Source organism: Nomascus leucogenys, chromosome 4 (assembly GCF_006542625.1).
Source record: "Nomascus leucogenys isolate Asia chromosome 4, Asia_NLE_v1, whole genome shotgun sequence".
Lineage (NCBI taxonomy): Eukaryota > Metazoa > Chordata > Mammalia > Primates > Hylobatidae > Nomascus > Nomascus leucogenys.
In genome coordinates this window covers 102155788-102176933 of record NC_044384.1, presented here as the reverse complement: position 1 = coordinate 102176933, position 21146 = coordinate 102155788, and the positions used below count along the sequence as shown (strand labels likewise).

Here is a 21146-nt window from a genome sequence, read left to right as displayed (position 1 = left end):
CCTGAGTTCTTCTGGGGTTGGCCCAGGAAGTGCCTTGGTCCAGAGAGATACCTAGGAGGAAACCACATGGAAGCAACAACAGTACTACATATGTGTTATTATTTGGAGTAATTAGCCCCATAAATTCTTTTTTTTTTTTTTTTTTTTTTTTTTGAGATGGAGTCTCACTCTGTCGCCCAGGCTGGAGTGCAGTGGCGTGATCTTGGCTCACTGCAACCTCCGCCTCCGAGTTCAAGCGATTCTCCTGCCTCAGCCTCCCAATTAGCTGGGACTACAGGCGCCCGCCACCATACACGGCTAATTTTTTGTATTTTTAGTAGAGACGGGGTTTCACCATGTTAGCCAGGATGGTCTCGATCTCCTGACCTTGTGATCTGCCCGCCTCAGCCTCCCAAAGTGCTGGGAATTCAGACGTGAGCCACCGTGCCTGGCCAGCCCCATAAATTCTTGATAGCAATTTTCCTGAGGTACTCAAGTTTTACTAGAAAAACATAGCATCATGTTTTGATTCATTAGTTGTCTAGATGCTCACGCTCCTGTATTATCATACTGGCTATTAAGTGCCATTACTCCCAGATGGAATTTATGACACCTGCTGCCCAGTATGCCCATTAATCAAACAATAAGGGCAGGGCAAACTGCTGTCTCATGTTGTTTCAAACTGCCCCACCTCCTTCCTCATCCATCTTATGTTATTAATGAAAGAGTTTGACAATACTTAAATGTTAGTGAAAATAAGAGAAAAGTTGTTTGTATCTTTAGGTGAGGGTGTAAATTGAAGGACATTTTGCCAAATCTAACAATTCCAATGTACATATCCTTTGACCCAGCAATTCCACATCTAAGATTATATCCTTAGATATGTTCTAAGAAGAATGCAAGGATGAGTATGAGAACACCCTGGAGAGCAAGATATGCAAGATACTTAGACATTTAGATGTGCCACACACAATAGGGGTGAATGAGAAGGATCTACCCATTGGGGCTGAGGTCTCTCAGTTCTGCTAAATTAGAAAAAGGAACAGTTATTTTTTTTTTTGATAGGGAGTCTCGTTGTGTCGCCCATGCTGGAGTGCAGTGGCGCGGTCTTGGCTCACTGAAACCTTTGCTTCCCAGGGTCAAGCGATTCCCCTGCCTCAGCCACCTGAGTAGCTGGGATTACAGGTGCGCGCCACTATGACCATCTAATTTTTTGTATTTTTAATAGAGATAGGGTTTCACCATGTTGGCCAGGCTGGCCTCGAACTCCTGACCTTGTGATCTGCTTGCCAGGTGTGAGCCACTGCGCCCGGCAAAAAAAGGAACAGTTTTGAAGAATTTGATTTTATTTGAACTTTAAGAATGAAATTAGAAGAGATGTGCTTGTTTATGTGTTTAGAGATACACATTCAATATGTCATTTGTGGAGAGCTACTGAAGAAACTCAGTGTGCTCACCTGAGGACCTGGGAAGGAGACCTGCTTTTCATTTGTGTCCTAGTGTGGTGTTGGAATTTATTTTACCTCCATGTGAATTACCTTTTTTTTTTTTTTTTTGGAGACACAGTTTTGCTCTTGTTGCCCAGGCTGGAGTGCAATGGCGTGATCGTGGCTCACCGCAACCTCCACCTCCCGGGTTCAAGCGATTCTGCCTCAGCTTCCCGAATAGCTGGGATTACAGGCATGTGCCACCACGCCTGGCTAATTTTGTATTTTCGGTAGAGAAGGGGTTTCTCCATGTTGGTCGGGCTGGTCTCGAATCCCCGACCTCAGGTGATCCGCCACCTCTGCCTCCGATAGTGCTGGGATTACAGGTGTGAGCCACCATGCCTGGCCCTTGAATTACTTTTATTGCATTAAGTCAAAGGGGAGGACCAGACAGCTGATGACATCATTGTGAGATAGACTGGGAACCAATAGTAGGGAATCGGATATTGGGAAACACTGGATGCAGCCTGCCCACATTTTGCCCTTAGCTCTGGGACCTCTGAACTTGGTAATGGTCTGATTTGGGATTTTTTTCCTCTAGGAGGGAAGGTTCCTGGGAAGGGAAGATAGAATCTATTTTTAATCTCAAGAAAACATAGCTCAATGTAGTAATTTTGGGCCCTAGTGTGACATTTTCTTCCATTATAACCCAAGTCACTTTTAAAACAAACAAAATACTTTTTTTTGTATATTTTGTGTTTGTAATGTTTCTAGAGGAAAATGCTGTTAAAATATCATCACTTCCCTTTGTAAACTTGGGAGGGCTTGGGACCTGGTGGGGTATGTGTTTTGAATCATGCTGTCTGGGGGATTAGTGCCTGGAATCCAGATTCCTACTGGACAAAGCGCTGGGGTTTGAGGTAAGTGGGGTGGGGTAGGGGGAGGGTTATATAGCTGTCACAGATTACAGAGCTTACCTGTTGACTTTGCTTCACAATTGTCGGTACATACACCTGCTTTGGCATGGACATCCTGAGAGGGGACTTGGACCATGACCCGTGTTCCTTTCTCTACCACTTGTTTTTTTCCATTTTGGCTGGGTGCGGTGGCTTATGCCTGTAATCCCAGCACTTTGGGAGGCCAGGGTGGATGGATCACGAAGTCAGGAGATCAAGACTATCCTGGCTAACACAGTGAAACCCCGTCTCTACTAAAAATACAAAAAATTACTCAGGTGTGGTGGCAGGTACCTGTAGTCCCAGCTACTCGGGCGGATGAGGCAGGAGAATGATGTGAACCTGGGAGGTGGAGCTTGCAGTGTGCTGAGATCGCACCACTGCCCTCTAGCCTGGGCGACAGAGTGAGACTCTGTCTCAAAAAAAAAATTCTTTTTGATATAACTTTAAATTTACAGAAAAATTGCAAGAATAATTCAAGAAACTCCCAAATACTCCATCTAGAGTCATCATTTGTTTGCATTTTGCTATGTTTGCTCTGTCATTCTCTTTTCTATCTATACCTTTTTTTCTGAACCATCTATGAGTAATTGACAGAGATGATGCCTCTTCATTCCTAATTTTTTTATTAGGGTCTTTATTAGGACAGAGCAGAGTCTTGCTCTGTCACCTAGGTTGGAGTGCAGTGATAAGATCTTGGCTTATTGCCACCTCCGCCTCCCAGGCTTGAGCGATCTTCCTGCCTTAGCCTCCCGAGTAGCTGAGACTACAGGTGCAGGCTACCATGCTGGCCTAGTTTTGTATTTTTTTGTAGAGACGGGGTTTCACCATGTCGCCCAGGCTGGTCTCAAACTCATCAGCTCAAGCTATCTGCCCGTCTCAGCCTCCCAAAGTGCTGGGATTACAGACATGAGCCACAACACCTGGCCTACTCCTAAATTTTTTTTTTTTTTTTTTTTTTGAGACGGAGTCTCACTGCAACTTCTGCCTCCCAGGTTCAAGCAATTTTCCTGCCACAGTCTCCCTGAGTAGCTGGGGAGTAGCTGAGTAGGCGCGCACTACTACACCTGGCTAATTTTTACTTTAGTAGAGACAGGTTTTGCCATGTTGGCCAGGCTGGTCTCGAACTCCTGACCCAGGTGGTCTGCCTGCCTCAGCCTCCCAAAGTGGTGGGATTACAGGCGTGAGCCACCACGCCTGGCATTTTTTTCTATTTTTAATAGAGATGGGGTCCCACTATGTTGCCAGGGCTGCTCTCAAACTCCTGGATTTAAGTGATCCTCCTGCCTCAGCCTCCTGAAATGCTGGGATTACAGGTATGAGCCACTGCTCCCAGCCAAGTTGTTTTTTTTTTTTTTTTTTTTTTTTTTTTGAGACAGAGTCTCATTCTTTCGCCCAGGTTGGAATGCAGTGGCGTGTTCTCGGCTCACTGCAGCCTCTGCCTCCTGGGTTCAAGCAGTTCTCCTGCCTCAGCCTCCCAAGTAGCAGGGATCATAGGCACCTGCCACCATGTCTGGCTATTTTTGTATTTTTAGTAGAGACAGGGTTTCGCCACATTGGCCAGGCTGGTCTCAAACTCCTGACCTCAAGTGATCCTTCCACCTTAGCCTCCCAAAGTGCTGGGATTACAGGTGTGAGCTGCCGCGCCTGGCCCCAAGTGTATTCTTTTTTTTGTTTTGTTTTTTTTGTTTGTTTGAGACGGAGTCTCACTTTGTTGCCCAGGCTGGAGTGCAGTGGTGAGATCTCGGCTCCCTGTGACCTCTGCCTCCCGGGTTCAAGCAATTCTGCCTCAGCCTCCTGAATAACTGGGATTACAGGCATGGGCCACCAAGCCCAGCTAATTTTTGTATTTTTAGTAGAGATGGGGTTTCACCATGTTGGTCAGGCTGTTCTCGAACTCCCGGCCTTGTGATCTGCCTTCCTTGGCCTCTTAAAGTGCTGAGATTACAGGCATGAACCACCGTACCCAGCCTGGCCCCAAGTCTATTCTTAAGACCACAGAACTTTTGATTTAAGATTCACTGGACAGATACATAACAATACATAAAATAAATGTTTTATTTACAAAATAAGACCTTTAAGTAGTTAGCTGCCAGTTGAAATAATGATTTGGACTGGATATGGTGGTTTATGCCTGTAATCCCAGCACTTTAGGAGGCTGAGGTGGGAGAATTGCTTGAGCCTAGGAATTTGAGACCAGCCTGGGCAACATGGTGAGGCCCCATCTCTATGAAAGGTAAAAAATTAGCCAAGTGTAGTGGTGCCATGCTTGTAATCCCAGCTATTTGGGAGGCTGAGGTAGGAGGATCACTTGAACCTGGAGGGTGAGGCTGCAGTGAGCCATCATCGTGTCACTGCACTCCAGCCCAGGTAACAGAGTGAGACCCTGTATCTTTAAAGGAAAATTTAAAAAGGGATAAATGCAGGAGATCTTCCATCTTATCAAAAGGGTGCTATTATAATTTATTTCTAAGTACTGGATGGGGAGGTGGAGTAGCAGCTCTAAGGTACTTTTCAGTGGTGGCCTTAATCTGCTGATGCATGGACGGTGTTTTCTTCTTCCAAATAGCCCTGGGATCTCCTGAATTTCCAGGTTGGGCCACTCAGGCATGGATTGACTCCTACAGTTCAGGCGGATGGAGATCCCACCAGCCCACAGCTTAATTCTTCAGATGCTTTATCTTCATTTCTCATGTATCTTCAGTTGGCTTCTAATGTGAGCACATAAATGCCCTGCAGAATTTCTTTCCCGTCTTTATGCAAATCATTATTTTTTATTTTTTGAGACGACAGAGGGTCTTGCTCTGTCACCCAGGCTGGAGTGCAGTGGCATGATCACGGCTCACTGCAACCTCAACCTCCCAGGCTCAAGCGATCCTCCCACTTCAGTCTCCTGAGTAGCTGAGATTGTAGGCATGCATCACCACACTCAGCCAATTTTTTCATATTTTGTAGAGACAGAGTCTCCCTGTGTTGCCCAGGCTGATTTCAAACTCCTGGGCTCAAGCAGTCCATCAACCTTAGCCTCCCAAAGTGCTAGTATTACAGGCATGAACCACTGTGCCTTGCCTGCTTTTTATTTTTAATCCTTGGTTTCTAAAATGCAGGAATTAATTCCCAAATAATTAGTATGGAATGGAATCCCACTTTTTCCTGTGTGCTGAGAGAATGATCAAAGATCAAAGAAAAGAGATGGAGACAGAAGAAGGTGAGAGCAAGGGCATCTTTAAGGATTTCTTCAGTCTTGTTAATCTGGGTGTAAATTCTTTGTGGCAGACAGCAGCTGAGGATCCCCTGAAGTTTTGAGGAGGAGGAAAGCACTTGAGAGTAATGGGTTTTCTTGATTTTACTTTGTATAGAAGAGCCTGAACTGGACATATTTCCAGATATGTGCTGTGGTCTTTTTTTTTTTTTTGTATTTTTAGTAGAGACGGGGTTTCACCGTGGTCTCGATCTCCTGACCTCGTGATCCACCCGCCTCGGCCTCCCAAAGTGCTGAGATTACAAGCGTGAGCCACCGTGCCCGGCCTGTGCTGTTGTCTTTAACAAGCAGCCCAACATCCTTTGCTGGGGAAGGCCAGCAATGTGGGAGCTAGTGGGGCCTGGCCCAGGAGCCTTGCGTTCACCAGGTCACTGGGAACTGGTGCTCTCTGAGGCCCCTCCATGCAAGCCTGATTCTGAAATCAGGTGTGGTGGGCATCCCTGTCCATAGTGTTGGCCTGGCCCACCATTTCACTGGTCATAGAATGGCTGTAGCTTTGCAGAGCAGGGATTGTGAGAATGGAAGAATGTCTTTTGGCTCTTTTGCTCTAGCTTTTGGAAGTACGTCAGAGAAGTTTGTGATTTTTTAGAATTTGTAGCTGTGGCAAGGCTGAAGCAGGTAAAAGGGCCAATTAGAACCATCTGTGGGAGGGAAGGAATTCTGTTAGCAGGAAGGAAAACCTGAGCAAAGGGAGTGGGTGCTAGTTTTGTCTTGTTCTTTTATAAACACAGTGTGTTGATACGGCAGTTCCTGGCATGGGTGAAATGTTTTTGATGGTTGAGCATTAAGAATGTAGCCAAAAACAAGAATGTGGCTAAAAGCAAGTCACCACTTTAAACACTGAAGATTGAAGCATTTGCCTAGATAAATATTCTGCAGTGAATATGCCAGAACTCCCACATACCTGTTTGGCTCCTGAGGCATCGTGCTTAGGGTCCCAGGCCTTTATTATAGGGCTGCTGGCAGGGTCAAGGGCTGGGTTGCCTGGAGCTTCCCTGACATTTCACCTCACTTCTCTGTTTTGGAGTCTGATGAGCCAATTGGGTCAGAAAGGCCAGCAGCCAGCACACTTTTTCTAAATTTAATTCATCATTGCTAGATTATCATATTAATTTTGAGCTATGGCACTTATTTTTAATCTTTCGTAGTGTAATGGAAAAAATGCCAGAAAGCTCAGCATTGAACTTCAAAGTGTGAAATCAGGTGATCATTACCTTTATGCTTGGTGAGTTATTATTATTATTTTTGGAGATAGAGTCTTGCACTGTCATCCAGGCTGGAGTGCAGTGGCACAATCTTGGCTCACTGCAACCTCCGCCTCGCAGGTTCAAGTGATTCTCCTGCCTCAGCCTCCCGAGTAGCTGGGACTACAGGTGCCTGCCACCACGCCCAGCTAATTTTTGTATTTTTAGTAGAGACGGGGTTTCACCATGTTAGCCAGGATGGTCTCGATCTCTTGACCTTGTGATCCACCCGCCTCAGCCTCCCAAAGTGCTGGGATTACAGATGTGAGCCACCGGCACCTGGCCGCTTGGTGAATTATTTAGGGGATTTAGTGGAAGTTCCTTTCCTGTACTCTGCAGGCATCTGCTGGGAGAGAAAGCAGAAGAGTAAATGCTGTCAAGACCCCTGTAGTGGACCTGTTCTCCCCCTTTTCTCTCAAGGGAACCATTGGCATCCAGCCTTGACCCCCAGTAGACACTGATCATCCTGCCCCCACAGCGTAACCCCACTGTACCTTTGTACTGAGTTGGGGAAGGGATGGGATAGCCAGGGGGAGTTTGGGGAAGTCAGAAGGCAACTTTCAGTTTCTATTACAGTAAGCACTTGGAAAATGGCTGTTTATAATGTATTATTATAAATACTTGGTTTGTTACCACTTGTGTTTCCTGATTTAGTAATGTATATAAATCTTAATTGAATATTTTTGTGTGAAACTTGGAAAGACCACATCTATAGCAAATAAAGCCTCACACCTAGCACAGGGTAGGTAGTTGGTAAACATGTGCTAAAGTGTTAATTGTTGGGCTGTCTTCAGAGAATTGTAGTTTGCTTTAATTACATTTTTGGATGCCACACAGGTGCAAGGATGTGGTAATTCATTCCCACTTGGATTCTGCTGAGGCTGGCCACCCACCTCTCAGACTTATTCCTCCACCACCACTCCACCTCCCACTCTATCTGCTGCAGCCAAATGGACAGTTAGGGCCGGGCACAGTGGCTCATGCTTGTAATCCCAGCACTTTGAGAGGCTGAGGCGAGCGGATCACAATGTCAGGAGTTCAAGACCAGCCTGGCCAATATGGTGAAACCCTGTCTCTACTAAAAATACAAAAATTAGCTGGGCGTGGTGGCAGGCATCTGTAGCCTCAGCTACCCAGGAGGCTGAGGCAGGAGAATCACTTGAACCCGGAAGGCAGAGTTTACAGTGAGCCGAGATCGCGTCACTTGCACTCCAGCCTGGGCGACAGAGCGAGACTCCGTCTCAAAACAAAACAAAACAAAACAGAAAAAAAAAACTCAAATGGATGGTTTGGCCTGGTCCTTGTCTTTGGCCTCAGTTTATCCTTTTCTGTCTTCAGTGTCTTACCTGGGCACTGATGATTAAAGGTCTGGACCATGTCATCACGGGGATATGCCCCTCAAAGCCTCCTAAAGTATTTTCTTCTGAAGTCTAATTGGTGTAACTCTAAGTAATGTTTTCTAAAATATTGTGGCAAAATATACGTAACATAAAGATGGTGTATTTATTTATTTATTTTGCTTTGTCACCCAGGCTGGATCACAGTGGTGGAGTCATGGCTCACAGTAGCCTCGACCTGCCAGGCTCAAGCAGTTCTCCCACCTCAGGCCGAGTAGCTGGGACTACAGGTGCATACCTACGTACTTGGCTAATTTTTAAATTTTTTTTTTTTTTTTTTTTTTTTTTTTTTTTTTTTTTTTTTTGAGACGGAGTCTCGCTCTGTCGCCCAGCCTGGAGTGCAGTGGCGCGACCTCGGCTCACTACAAGCTCCTCCTCCCGGGTTCACGCCATTCTCCTGCCTCAGACTCCTGAGTAGCTGGGACTACAGGCGCCTGCCACCACGCCCGGCTCATTTTTTGTATTTTTAGTAGAGACGGGGTTTCACCGTGTTAGCCAGGATGGTTTCGATCTCCTGACCTCGTGATCCGCCCGCCTCGGCCTCCCGAAGTGCTGGGATTACAGACGTGAGCCACCGTGCCCGGCCGTAATTTTTTAAAATTTAAGTTTTTTGTTTTTTTTTTTTTTTCTTGAGACGGAGTCTCACTCTGTCGCCCAGGCTGGAGTGCAGTGGTGCGATCTCGGCTCACCACAACCTCCACCTCCCAGGTTCAAGCAATTCCCCTGCCTTAGCCTCCTGAGTAGCTGGGATTACAGGCATGTGCCACTGGGCCTGGCTAATTTTTTTTGTATTTTTAGTAGAGACAGGGTTTCACCATATTGGCAAGGCTGGTCTCGAACTTCTGACCTTGTGATCTGCCTGCCTCGGCCTCCCAGAGTGCTGGGATTACAGGCGTGAGCCACTGTGCCCGGCCTAAATTTTTTTTTTTTTTTTTTTTTGGCACAATTTCAGCTCACTGCAACCTCCACCTCCCGGGTTCAAGCGATTCTCCTGCGTCAGCCTCCTGAGTAGCTGGGACTACAGGCGTGCACCACAACACCCAGCTAATTTTTGTATTTTTAGTAGAGATGGGGTTTCACCATGTTGGCCAGGATGGTCTCTATCTCTTGATCTTGTGATCCACCCACCTCGGCCTCCCAAAGTGTTGGGATTATAGGTGTGAGCCACTACGCCTGGCCTAAATTTTTTTTCTGTAGAGATGGGGGTCTCACTGTGTTGCCCAGGCTTATATTTTAATATAACATCTTAACCATTAAAGACGTTTTTTTTAGGGGCTAGCTGTAGTGGCTCGTCCCTATAATCCCAGTGCTTGGGGAGGCTGAAGCGGGAGGATTGTTTGAGCCAGGAGTTTGAGACCAGTCTGGGCAACATGGTGAGACCCTGTCTCTACAAAATAAAAACTAAAAAATGGCTGAGCATGATGGTTCACACCTATAATCCCAGCACTTTGGGAGGCCGAGGTGGGTAGATCACCTGAGGTCAGGAGTTCAAGACCAGCCTGGCTAACATGGTAAAATCCCATCTCTACTAAAAATACAAAAATTAGCCGGGCGTCGTAGTGGGCACCTATAATCCCAGCTACTCAAGAGGTTGAGGCGAGAGAAGCTCTTGAACCCAGGAGGCAGAGGTTGCAATGAGTCAAGATTGTGCTGCTGCACTCCAGCCTGGGTGACAGAGCAAGACTCTGTCTCAAAAAAAAAAAAAAAAAAAAAAAAAATGAAAAAATGAGCCAGGCATGGTGCTGTGAACCGGTAGTCCCAGCTGTGGGAGGCTGAGACAGAAGGATCACTTGAGTCCAGGAGTTCGAGGTTACAGTGAGCTATTACTGTACCACTGTACTCCATCCACCCTGGGTGATAGATTGAGAGACTCTCAAAAAAAAAAAAAAAAAAAAAACCCAAACCCACCTTTTTAAATTGTGAAAAACACAGTATAAAACTTAACCGTCTTCAAAGTCAAGTATACTGTTCGGTAATAAATAATGTTTAGTGCAGTGTATAGACTTCAGTGGAATGTAGAAGGAATTCTTTCAGTGAGCCCCATCACGTATCATGTTAAAATCTACTCAGATTAAAAGCCATGGTTCAGTGGAGAATGACTGTTCTGGGTTTTGAACCTTGCTTTTCTTTCCCTTCCCTAGAACATCTCTGTACCTAGGTGGATTTATATCTAGGTTTTAAACCTTTGCTTCCTGTCTTCGTTGGAAAAAACCAAACCACCGCCAGCAGAAGCCACTGCCCTTTGTTTATCTGTGATAAGTGAGAATTTGCAAGAATTTTCCAAGTGAGAGAAGTGTTCAAAGTAGCTTTTATGTTTGATAGAATGTGTAGTGCTTGCCTCTCAGGGGTGGTATTTTTTCTCCCGCATATTTTTACCTTTAAATCTCTCGCTGTATATGTGACCCTGGCTCCCTTTGGTTGGTCCTCCAGTTCCCTGATGGTCCTGGGGCTCCCTCCATATCACTGGTGGTATTTCCACATTGTCTGCAGTTTAGGTAGGAACCTGTCCCATGTCAGGGAAACCTCATCTATCCCCTGAACTGAGCAATTTTAATTTTAGGGTGATACCTTGAATCTTCACCAGTTGCTTGGCTTCAAACCTTTCTCATCTGACGCCAAGAAGTCAAAAAGGCCTGTTTTTAACTAGAAACAGAGACATCTGCCATTTTTTTTTGATATTTGGAGCTCAAATAAACAGTGACTTCACACCACTGTTTTCCATTGTGTTGAGTACATCCTGTTGGCCATGATATTGAGCAGTTTTAAACTGGTTAACCTTTCAGAAACTTTATATTAATGTTGGACTGACAGTTAATATTTAACTGGTCAAAGTGTTTTTTGCTAGATTGAACCTGAAGTGGTTAGGATTTCTGCTTTTTATGTTTTCCAAAACCATTTAAAATAGGAACGTGGTATTTTATTATTTTAATCTGGTTTTAAAATGAATATCCCATTTTCTTTATTATTATTATTATTAATTTTTTTTTTTTTGAGATAGGGTTTTGCTGTGTCACCCAGGTTCGAGTGCAGTGTTGTAATGTCACTGCAATCTCACCATCCTGGGTTCAAGCAATTCAGTCACCTCAGCCTCCCAAGTAGCTGTGATTACAGGCATGCGCCACCATACCTGGCTAATTTTTGTACTTTTTTGTAGAAACAGGGTTTCGCCATGTTGCCCAGGCTGGTCTTGAACTCCTGGGCTCAAGCAATCTGCCCACATCGGCCTCCCAAAGTACTGGGATTCTAGGTGTGCACCACTGCACCTGGCCATTCCTTAAATGTTTTAATTACTGTTGCAAATGATAGCAATTTAACAGCTTAACTACTATTTTTAGGTAGCGTAGCTATTTGGGAGTAGGGGCTCCTAGGAGTGGTGGGATGGGCTACCTCTGCCAAATTTTGTGTAGTTAATAATGGGTTGAGTCTCCCAACTTTCCTTTTATTCTTGGGAAGGAAAAACTAATAGCTGTTCTTTCAGAGTTTTTAGGTTAAGATGTCTGAAAGTTTCAGAGCCTGGTGCAGTGGCCTGTGCCTATAGTCTCCTATTTGGGAGGCTGAGGCAGGAGGATCACTGGGGAGTTCAAGGCTGGTGAGGTATGATTGTTTCTGTGAATAGCCACTGCACTCTAGCCTGGGCAACATAGTCTTAAAACTAAAAACAGAGGTACTTAAAAATATATATATATCTGAAAGTTTCATTCACTGGGTTTTTCTATGGATGAGGAAACATTAAGTTTGTGGCAAATTGAGTTGGTGCCACATGTGCATTTGTTCTTCACGTCTGTTGAGTGGAAAGCAGTTATTAACTGAGTTCCACGTGTGCGTGGGCACTGATAGCTCTGGGGAGGCAGCCTGAGTGGAACAGAGCCGCCCATTCCATAAAGCTGTCTGGACAGAATGGGGTCATAAGGGCCTGGCTTCTCATGGGCATCTCCCCTTTCCTCCCACCAAGCAACATCCTTTGGTTGCATCTTCCTGGGGATGGTATTGGTGGTGGTGATGGGAGGGGCCCGTGGGATCCTTACCTGCTGAACCATACCCTTGGATGCCTGGTGTCCTTGCCAGTTACTGTATAATGTTTTTGATTTCCTAGTTATATCCCTGATGACTGATCTGATAAACTTTAAATATACCTTCCTCTAGGGTAGCTTTAATATATTTTGGCTACAAAGGTCACTACCTTTTAGGTATTATTGATAACTTGACATTTTACTTCTTTTTTTTTTTTCGAGACGGAGTCTTGCTCTGTCACCCAGGCTGGAGTGCAGTGGCGTGATCTCGGCTCACTGCAAGCTCTGCCTCCCGGGTTCACGCCATTCTCCTGCCTCAGCCTCTCCGAGTAGCTGGGACTACAGGCGCCCGCCACCACGCCCGGCTAATTTTTTTGTATTTTTAGTAGAGACGGGGTTTCACCGTGGTCTTGATCTCCTGACCTCGTGATCCGCCCGCCTCGGCCTCCCAAAGTGCTAGGATTACAAGCGTGAGCCACCGCGCCCGGCCTCTTTTTTTTTTTTTTTTTTTTTTGAGACGGAATCTTGCTCTGTTGCCCAGTCTGGAGTGCGGTGGTGTGATCTTGGCTCACTGTAGCCTCCGCCTCCCGGGTTCAAGCAATTTTCCTGTCCCAGCCTCCTGAGTAGGTGGGATTATAGGTGTCTGCCACCATGCCTGGCTGATTTTTGTATTTTTAGTAGAGATGGGGTTTCACCATATTGGCCAGGCTGGTCTCGAACTCTTGACCTTGTGATCCGCCCACCTCAGCCTCCAAAGTGCTGGGATTACAGGTGTGAGCCTTACATTTTACTTCTGCACCTGGCCTTACATTTTACTTCTGTCCATCACTTGAGAGTCCCACATATCACAACTGGGAGGAAGGGAGTGCCTTGTCATTGGCAGATGCGAGCCACTTACTGGCCCTACCCCAACTAGCTCTGGTTCTTCTGGCTGAGGGTGTTTATCTGCAGTGAGTCTCAGGGTCTGGGGTCTGGGGCAGTGCTGAGAGCTTAGACTCAGTTGTGGGTACCGCACTGGGTGCTGGCACAGAGGAATAGGTTCCCATTCCCGCTACTCGAAAAGGAGAGCTTTGGTAGCTCCTGTCAGCCAGTGGTGAATCCATCTAAGACATGTTCTTGGGCTGCCTTGAGCATTTCCTACTCTTTTAGAGGATATAATGTGAATGAGTGTGAGGTGTTAAATTGGGTAGCTGTGTCAGGAAGACTAGGTGGCTGTGGCCGGAATCTTTCTGTGGTTTCTAAGCACTCTTTTCTCCCACATGTTCTGGCCACCAAGCTGTATGTGATCACGATTGAGTATTTACCTCTGTTTGGACCTTGGTCTCTGAACCACGAGGAGGAGGATCTCTGTAGTACCTCTATCTGAATGACCGAGTGTATGAGACTGTGTAAAAAAAACTTCCAGAAGGACATTCTGATACAAGTATATGGATACAGCCTATCAGATTCCTAGCGTAGGCAGACATGACCCTTGCTTATAGGAAGCCAGCATCAGAAAGACAAAAGGGTGTTTTATTACCAAGCTGCAAAAAATTTTTCTCCTTAGAGCATGGAAAACCAACACATAGTAGTTGGAGTTGTGCCCTGAACATCGCCTGCCTGCTAAATGCAGAGCACTTAGTCATGCCCATGTAACAGACACCCCATGTCGTCATGTGTCCGCAGATAGCAGACAGCTTAAGTTCCTGGTAGGGCAGGGTGTGTCTCATAACTGACTTTTTAAAGAAGCTGAGAATTCTAAAATTGAGAATGAGATTGGAATAGTGAAAGATCAGCTGGATCTAATAAGTGAAGTAAAGACTAAAGATGATGGGAAGAACCTACAAGAAAGGTCCTGTGTCTCCCCATTCATTCATTAGGTGTATGGTGTATGTCTGGCACTGGATGAGTGCTGGACACATATTAGTGATTGCAGCAGATGTATCCCTGCTCTCCCACAACTTATAGTCTTGTGGGGGTGTTGGTTGAGCTGAGCCATTTACTAAATTAGAATTAAAATGCGGCTGGGCACGGTGGCTCATACCTGTAATCCCGGCGCTTTGGGAGGCCGAGGTGGGCAGATCACCTGAGGTCAGGAGTTCAAGACCAGCCTGGCCAACATGACGAAACTCTGTCTCCATTAAAAAATACAAAAATTAGCCAAGCATGGTGGCAGGTGCTTGTAGTCCCAGCTACTCGGGAGGCTGAGGCAGGGAGAATTGTTTGAACCCAGGAGGCGGAGGCAGTGAGCCAAGATCACGCCACTGTACTCCAGCCCAGGTGACAGAGCGAGACTCCCTCTCCAAAAAAAAAGGATTAAAATGCATAAGAAAGGAAAAGGCCAGTAAAGAAAACACTATGCAACAGTAAAGAAAACTGTAGGCCAAGCACAGTGGCTCATGCCTGTAATCCCAACACTTTGGGAGGCCAAGGCAGGAGGATTGCTTGAGCCCATGAGTTTGAAACCAGCCTGGGTAATATAGTCTGTATCTCTTCAACAAAATTTATAAATTAGCCTGGTGTGGTGGCACACACCTGTAGTTCCAGCTACTTGAGAGGCTGATAGGAAGTTTTCTTGAGCCCAGAGGTTGAGGCTGCAGTGAGCTGTGATTACACCATTTCCAGCCTAGGTGACCAAAAAACCAAAACAAAAACTACACAGAAAAGAGTTGAAGAAAAACCTTCAAGTTGGAGCACTTTATAGAGCTCTGAGGAGAAGACCCTCACCAGAGTACTGGGAGTGCTGGTTGTTGAGAAGGAGTTCCTGGTGGAGGACCCCTCAGACATCACTGGAAGTTAAATGGTTCTTGGAACTGATGCCCATAGGGCTCCTCCATCTATGTACATGGTCATTTGGTCCCTTTTGCTGAGTGTGGCACTTAACATTGCTGGTGAGCCTGTGGTGGGCAAAAGTGACCCAGCCATCTACTGATGGCAGGGAGGGAAGGTTCCTGTGGAGGAATGGGTCTGAAATCCTGTGAGAGCCACCTGGTTCTATGGGCCTTGGAGTGTGGAACAAGGTAGTAGAGAGGAAAGAGGGCAATGTTTTACCTATTGCTTATCTCACATTGATGACAGGAATCAATCAAATTATATCGTGCTAAATTGTAAGACATCTTTAACTTTCTTTTTTTTTTTTTGAGATGGAGCCTCGCTCTGTCGCCCAGGCTGGAGTGCAGTGGTGTGATCTCGGCTCACTGCAAACTCCGCCTCCTGGGTTCACACCATTCTCCTGCCTTAGCCTCCCGAGTGGCTGGGACTACAGTCGCCCACCACCACGCCCGGCTAATTTTTTGTATTTTTAGTAGAGATGAGGTTTCACCATGTTAGCCAGGATGGTCTCGATCTCCTGACCTCGTGATCCGCCCGTCTCGGCCTCCCAAAGTGCTAGGATAACAGGCGTGAGCCACTGCGCCTGGCCAGGATTTTTTTTTTAACTTTGAGATCACAGAATTCAATCAAGCTCTGCACCTTCATGTGTTTCAAGTACTCAGTAGAGAACATAGCCTAACATCACATACCCCTAAGTATCTGCCACCCAACTACTTTGTCACACCTTAATGTTGTTTCTTTCTTTATTTCTTCTTATTTTTTTTTTTTTTTGAGAGTTTTGCCCTTGTTGCCCAGGCTGGAGTGCAGTGGCACGATCTTGGCTCATTGCAACCTCCGCTTCCTGGGTTTAAGTGACTCTCCTGCCTCAGCCTCCTGAGTAGCTGGGATTACAGGTGCCCACCACCACACCTGGCTAATTTTTTTGTATTCTTTTTATTTTATTTTGAGACAGAGTTTCGCTCCTGTTGCACAGGCTGGAGTGCAATGGCACGATTTCAGCTCACCGCAACCTCTGCCTCCCAGGTTCAAGCGATTCTCCTGTGTCAGCCCTCAGAGTAGCTGGGATTACAGGCATGTGCTACCACACCCGGCTAAATTTGTATTTTTAGTAGAGATGGGGTTTCTTCATGTTGGCCAGGCTGGTCTGGAACTCCTGATGTCAAGTGATCCACCCGCCTCGGCCTCCCAAAGTGCTGGGATTATAGGCGTGAACCACTGCGCCCACCCCGTTCCATATTTTTATAAGATTTAGAAAGTAAAACACAAAGTTGGAGACCCTTTTGAACCCCTCCTTTTCCCCTTGCCCTCCTTTCGCAGTTACCAAAATCTTGAATTTAGTGTTTATGAACCTCTGTGTGATTTTCTTATTATATGTGAATCCATAAACAATATGTAATTTAAACATCTTGCTTACTTATTTTATTTTGTTTTATTTATTTATTTATTTTTTGAGAAGGAGTTTCGCTCTTGTTGTCCAGGTTGGATTGCAATGGTGTGATCTCAGCTCACTGCAACCACCACCTTCTGGGTTGAAGTGATTCTCCTGCCTCAGCCCTGTGAGTAGCTGGGATTACAGACACCCATCACCATGCCCAGCTAATTTTTTTGTATTTTTAGTAGAGACAGAGTTTCACCATGTTGGCCAGGCTGGTCTCGAACTGCCGTCCTCAAGTGATCCGCCTGCTTCTGCCTCTCAAAGTTCTGGGATTACAAGCGTGAACAGTCTCACTCTGTCTCCCACACCAGTGTCTCCAGCACTACCACGCTGGAGTGGAGTGGCGTGATCTCGGCTCACAGCAACTTCCGCCTCCCAGGCTCAAGTGATTCTCCTGCCTCAGCCTCCCATAAACATTTTACCTTAATAGTATTGTATCTTTCTGCAGTGGGCACTTTTCACTAAGTACTTTTTTTTTTTTTGAGACAGTGTCTTGCTCTGTCTCCCAGGCTGGAATGCAGTGGCGCGATCTCAGCTCACTGCAACCTCTGCCTCCCGGGTTCAAGCGATTCTCCTGCCTCAGCCTCTGAGTAGCTGGGATTACAGGCATCTGCCACCACACCTGGCTAATTTTTGTATTTTTAGTACAGACGGGGTTTCACCATGTTGGCCAGGCTGATCTTGAACTCCTGACCTTGTGATCTGCCCGCCTCAGCCTCCCAAAGTGCTGAGATTACAGGTGTGGGCCACTGCGCCCGGCCACTATACTTTTTTCTCACTTTATTGCACTAGCTAGAACTTCTAACATTATGTTGTGCATGAATGGTGATAGTGGACATTCTTTGCCTTGTTTCTGTTCTTAAGGATAAATCACTCAGTTTGTCACCAGTAGATACAATGTTAGCTGTAGGGGTTTTTGGTAGATGCTCTTTATCAAGTTGAAGAAGTTCCCCTCTGTTCCTATTTGTCTGAGAGTTTTTTTTATTATGAATCAGTATTGAATTTTGTCAGATACTTTCTCTGCATCAATTGGTATGACCATGTGATTTTTTTTTTGGTAGCCTGTTAATATGGTTAATTTTCAAATACTGAGCTGATTAATTTTCAAATATTGAGCTCTCCTTGCATCTCTGGAATAAGTACCACTTGGTCATGGTATATATTTCTTTTAATATATTGCTGAATTCTGTTTGATCATGTTTTCTTAAAGATTTTCATGTCTGTTTTCATGATAGATACTGGTCTATAGTTTTGTTGTAATATCTTGGTTTGATTTTGGTATCAGGATAATGCTACCGTAATAGAATGAATTGGATCCAAGTGTGGTGGCAAATGCCTATAGTCCTAGATACTCAGGAGGCTGAGGTGGGGGGACTGCTGGAGCCCAGGAGTTCAAATCCAGCTTGGGCAACATAGCAAGACCCCATTTCTAAAAAAGAAAAATGAAAAAAAAGAAAAATAAGTAAAAAGTTAAATAAAGAAAATTCAATATATTAAAACAAAATGAATCAGGATGTGTTTCCTCCTTGTCTGCTTTCTGGAAGAGTTTGTGCCTGGCAGTGGCTCATGCCTGTAATCCTAGAACTTTGGGAGGCCAAGGCGGGTGGATCACTTGAGGTCAGGAGTTCAGGACCACCCTGGCCAACTCCTTCTCCAAAAAAAAAAAAAAAATGAAAAGATTGGTAGAAGTTACCACTGATGTCATTCAGGCCTGTAGATTTCTTTTTGTGGGAGTTTTAAAATTACAAATTCAGGGTCGGGCGTGGTGGCTCAACCTGTAATCCCAGCACTTTGGGAGGCCAAGGTGGGCGGATCACCTGAGGTCAGGAGTTCAAAACCAGCCTGGCCAACATGGCAAAACCCCGTCTCTATTAAAAATTAGCTGGGTGTGGTGGTGGGAGCCTGTAATCCCAGCTACTCGGGAGGCTGAGGTAGGAGAATTGTTTGAACCTGGGAGGCGGAGGTTACAGTGAGCCAAGATTGTGCCACTACATTCCAGTCTAGGCGAAAGAGCAGGGCTCCATCTCAAATAAATAAATAAAAATAAAAATAAATTACAAATTCAATTTCCTTAATAATTTTCTTTCTTTTTCTTTTCGTTTTCCTTTATCTTTTCCTTTTCCTTTTCTAGACAGTCTCAATTTGTCACCCAGGCTAGAGTGCAGTGGTATGATCATGGCTTATTACAGCCTTGAACTGCTGGGCTCAAGCCAACCTCCTGCCTTAGCCTCCTGAGTAGCTGGGACTTCTGTCTTTAAAAAAATTTTATCCTTTCTGCCTCTGTAAAATAATTTTCTTAATAGAAATTATATCATATTGGATGAGTTGTAGTAGTTTGTATTTTTTGAGAGGAATCTGTTTAGTTTGATTCGTATTTGTCTGTGTAGAGTTGTTTATAGTGTTTCCTTATTTTTCTTTTGATGTCTGCAATATCTAGTGATATCTCCTGCTTCATTGTTGATGTTAGTAATTGTCTTCTCTTTTTTCCTCTATCATTCTTGAGATTGATCAATTTTGTTAATCTTTTCAAATAACTAGTTATTTGTTTCAATGGTTTTTCTCTGTTTTTGTTTTCAGTTTCATTGGGGTTTTTTGCTTTTTATTATTTCCTTCTGCTTGCTTTTGGTTTATTTTGCCTTTTTTTTTTTTTTTTTTTTTTTTTAATAATGAGATGGAGTTTTGCTCTTGTTGCCCAAGCTGGAATGCAATGGCGCATTCTTGGCTCACTTCAGCCTCTGCCTTCTGGGTTCGAGCAATTCTCCTGCTTCAGCCTCCTGAGCAGCTGGGATTACAGGTGTCTGCCACCACACCCGGCTAATTTTTGTGTTTGTATTTCTTTGTGTGTATGTATGTATGTATGTATTGTTTTTGAAACAGGGTCTTGCTCTGTCATCCAGGCTGGAGTGCAGTGGTGCAGTCTCCACTCACTGCAACCTCTGTCTACCGGGTTCAAGTGATTCTCCTGCCTTAGCCTCCCGAGTAGCTGGGATTACAGGTGCCTGCCACCACACCCAGCTAAATTTTATATTTGTATTTGTTCGTTTGTATGTATGTATGTATGTAGGTATGTATGTATGTATTGTTTTTGAGACAGGGTCTCGCTCTGTTGCCCAGGCTGGAGTGCAGTGGTGCAGTCTCTGCTCACTGCAACCTTTGCCTCCCAGGTTCAAGCGATTCTCCTGCCTCAGCCTTCTGAGTAGCTGGGACTATAGGAGTGCACCACCAAGCCTGGCTAATTTTCGTATTTGCAGTAGAGACGGGGTTTCACCATGTTGGCCAGGCTGGTCTCAAACTCCTGACCTCAAGTGATCTACCCACCTCGGCCTCCAAAAGTGCTGGAATTGCAGGTGTGAGCCACCGCACCTAGCCGTAGTAGCTTTGTTTTCTTTAGCAATTTTGGGTTTATTTACTTTGCATTACTCAGGTCAGAAAATGTCACTTGACCCCTTAACAGCATGGGCTCAGGGCAGAGTTTAATCTTTTTCCAGAATGGGAATTGCTCATGATGGCTCTTGTCACCTGTGGGCAGCCAGTAAGTTCTGTAAGGCATCTGTGTGCCTGCCAGCTTAGAGTAGGTGTCCTGAACTACCTGAAACTGATGGGGGACCAGAGTACAATGTGCAAATTTCTAGTCACTTTCTTGGGGATGTGGGGCATGTTTACTGGCGTGGAGTTTGCAAATATGTGTTTAATAAATGGGTCCTGTAATTAGTGCTTAGGGTGGGTGTGAGGAGTGGGCAGGTGCTGCATTTCTCTATGCAGTTACTGGTTTTTTTTTTTTTTTTTTTAGTCTTTTAAAAGTTTTTTTTTTTTTTTTTTTTTTTTTGAGATGAAGTTTTGCTCTTGTTGCCCAGGCCAAAGTGCAATGATGTGATCTTGGCTCACTGCAGCCTCTGCCTCCTGGGTTCAAGTGATTCTCTGCCTTAGCCTCCCAAGTAGTAGGTGGCGTGTGCCACCATGCCCAGCTAATTTTGTATTTTTTGTAAATACTGGGTTTCACCATTTTGGTCGGGCTGGTCTCGAACTCTTGACCTTGTGATCCGCTCACCTCAGCCTCCCAAAGTGCTGGGATTACAGGCATGAGCCACCACGCCCAGCCCAAAGTTTTTTTTTGGTTTGTTTTGTTTTTTTGTTTTTTTTTTTTTGAGATAGAATTTTGCTCTGTCGCCCATGCTGGAGTGTAGTGGCATGATCTCAGCTCACTGCAACTTCCACCTCCTGGGTTCAAGCGATTCTTCTGCCTCAGCCTCCCGATTAACTGGGATTATAGCCACGCGCCACCACACATGGCTAATTTTTGTATTTGTATTTGTATGTATGTATGTATGTCTATGTTTGTTTATTGTTTTTGAGACGGTCTCGCTCTGTCACCCAGGCTGGAGTGCAGTGGTGCAATCTCCGCTCACTGCAACCTCTGCCTCCCAGGTTCAAGGGATTCTCCTGCCTCCGCCTCCTAAGTAGCTGCAACTTCAGGCGCGCACTACCACGCCCGGCTAATTTTTGTATTTGTAGTAGAGATGGGAGTTTCACCATGTTGGCCAGGCTGGTCTCGAACTCCTGACCTCAGGTGATCCGCCTGCCTTGGCCTCCCAAAGTGCTAGGGTTACAGGCGTGAGCCACCATGC

At 45.3% G+C, this 21146-nt stretch overlaps 1 protein-coding gene across 2 annotated transcripts in view; it reads left to right on the top strand.

The window, feature by feature from the left end:
- Window positions 1–21146, top strand: part of DAG1 (dystroglycan 1) — a 68450-nt gene that overhangs the window by 23134 nt on the left and 24170 nt on the right. Inside the window, exon 1 of one of the 2 annotated variants that reach the window (XM_030811771.1) lies at window positions 5423–5570. The exons of the other annotated variant lie outside the window; for it this stretch is intronic. The gene's annotated coding sequence lies outside the window, so the exon portion shown is untranslated. Of the gene's footprint in view, window positions 1–5422; window positions 5571–21146 lie in introns of those variants that run through there. 2 annotated transcript variants of the gene reach the window in all.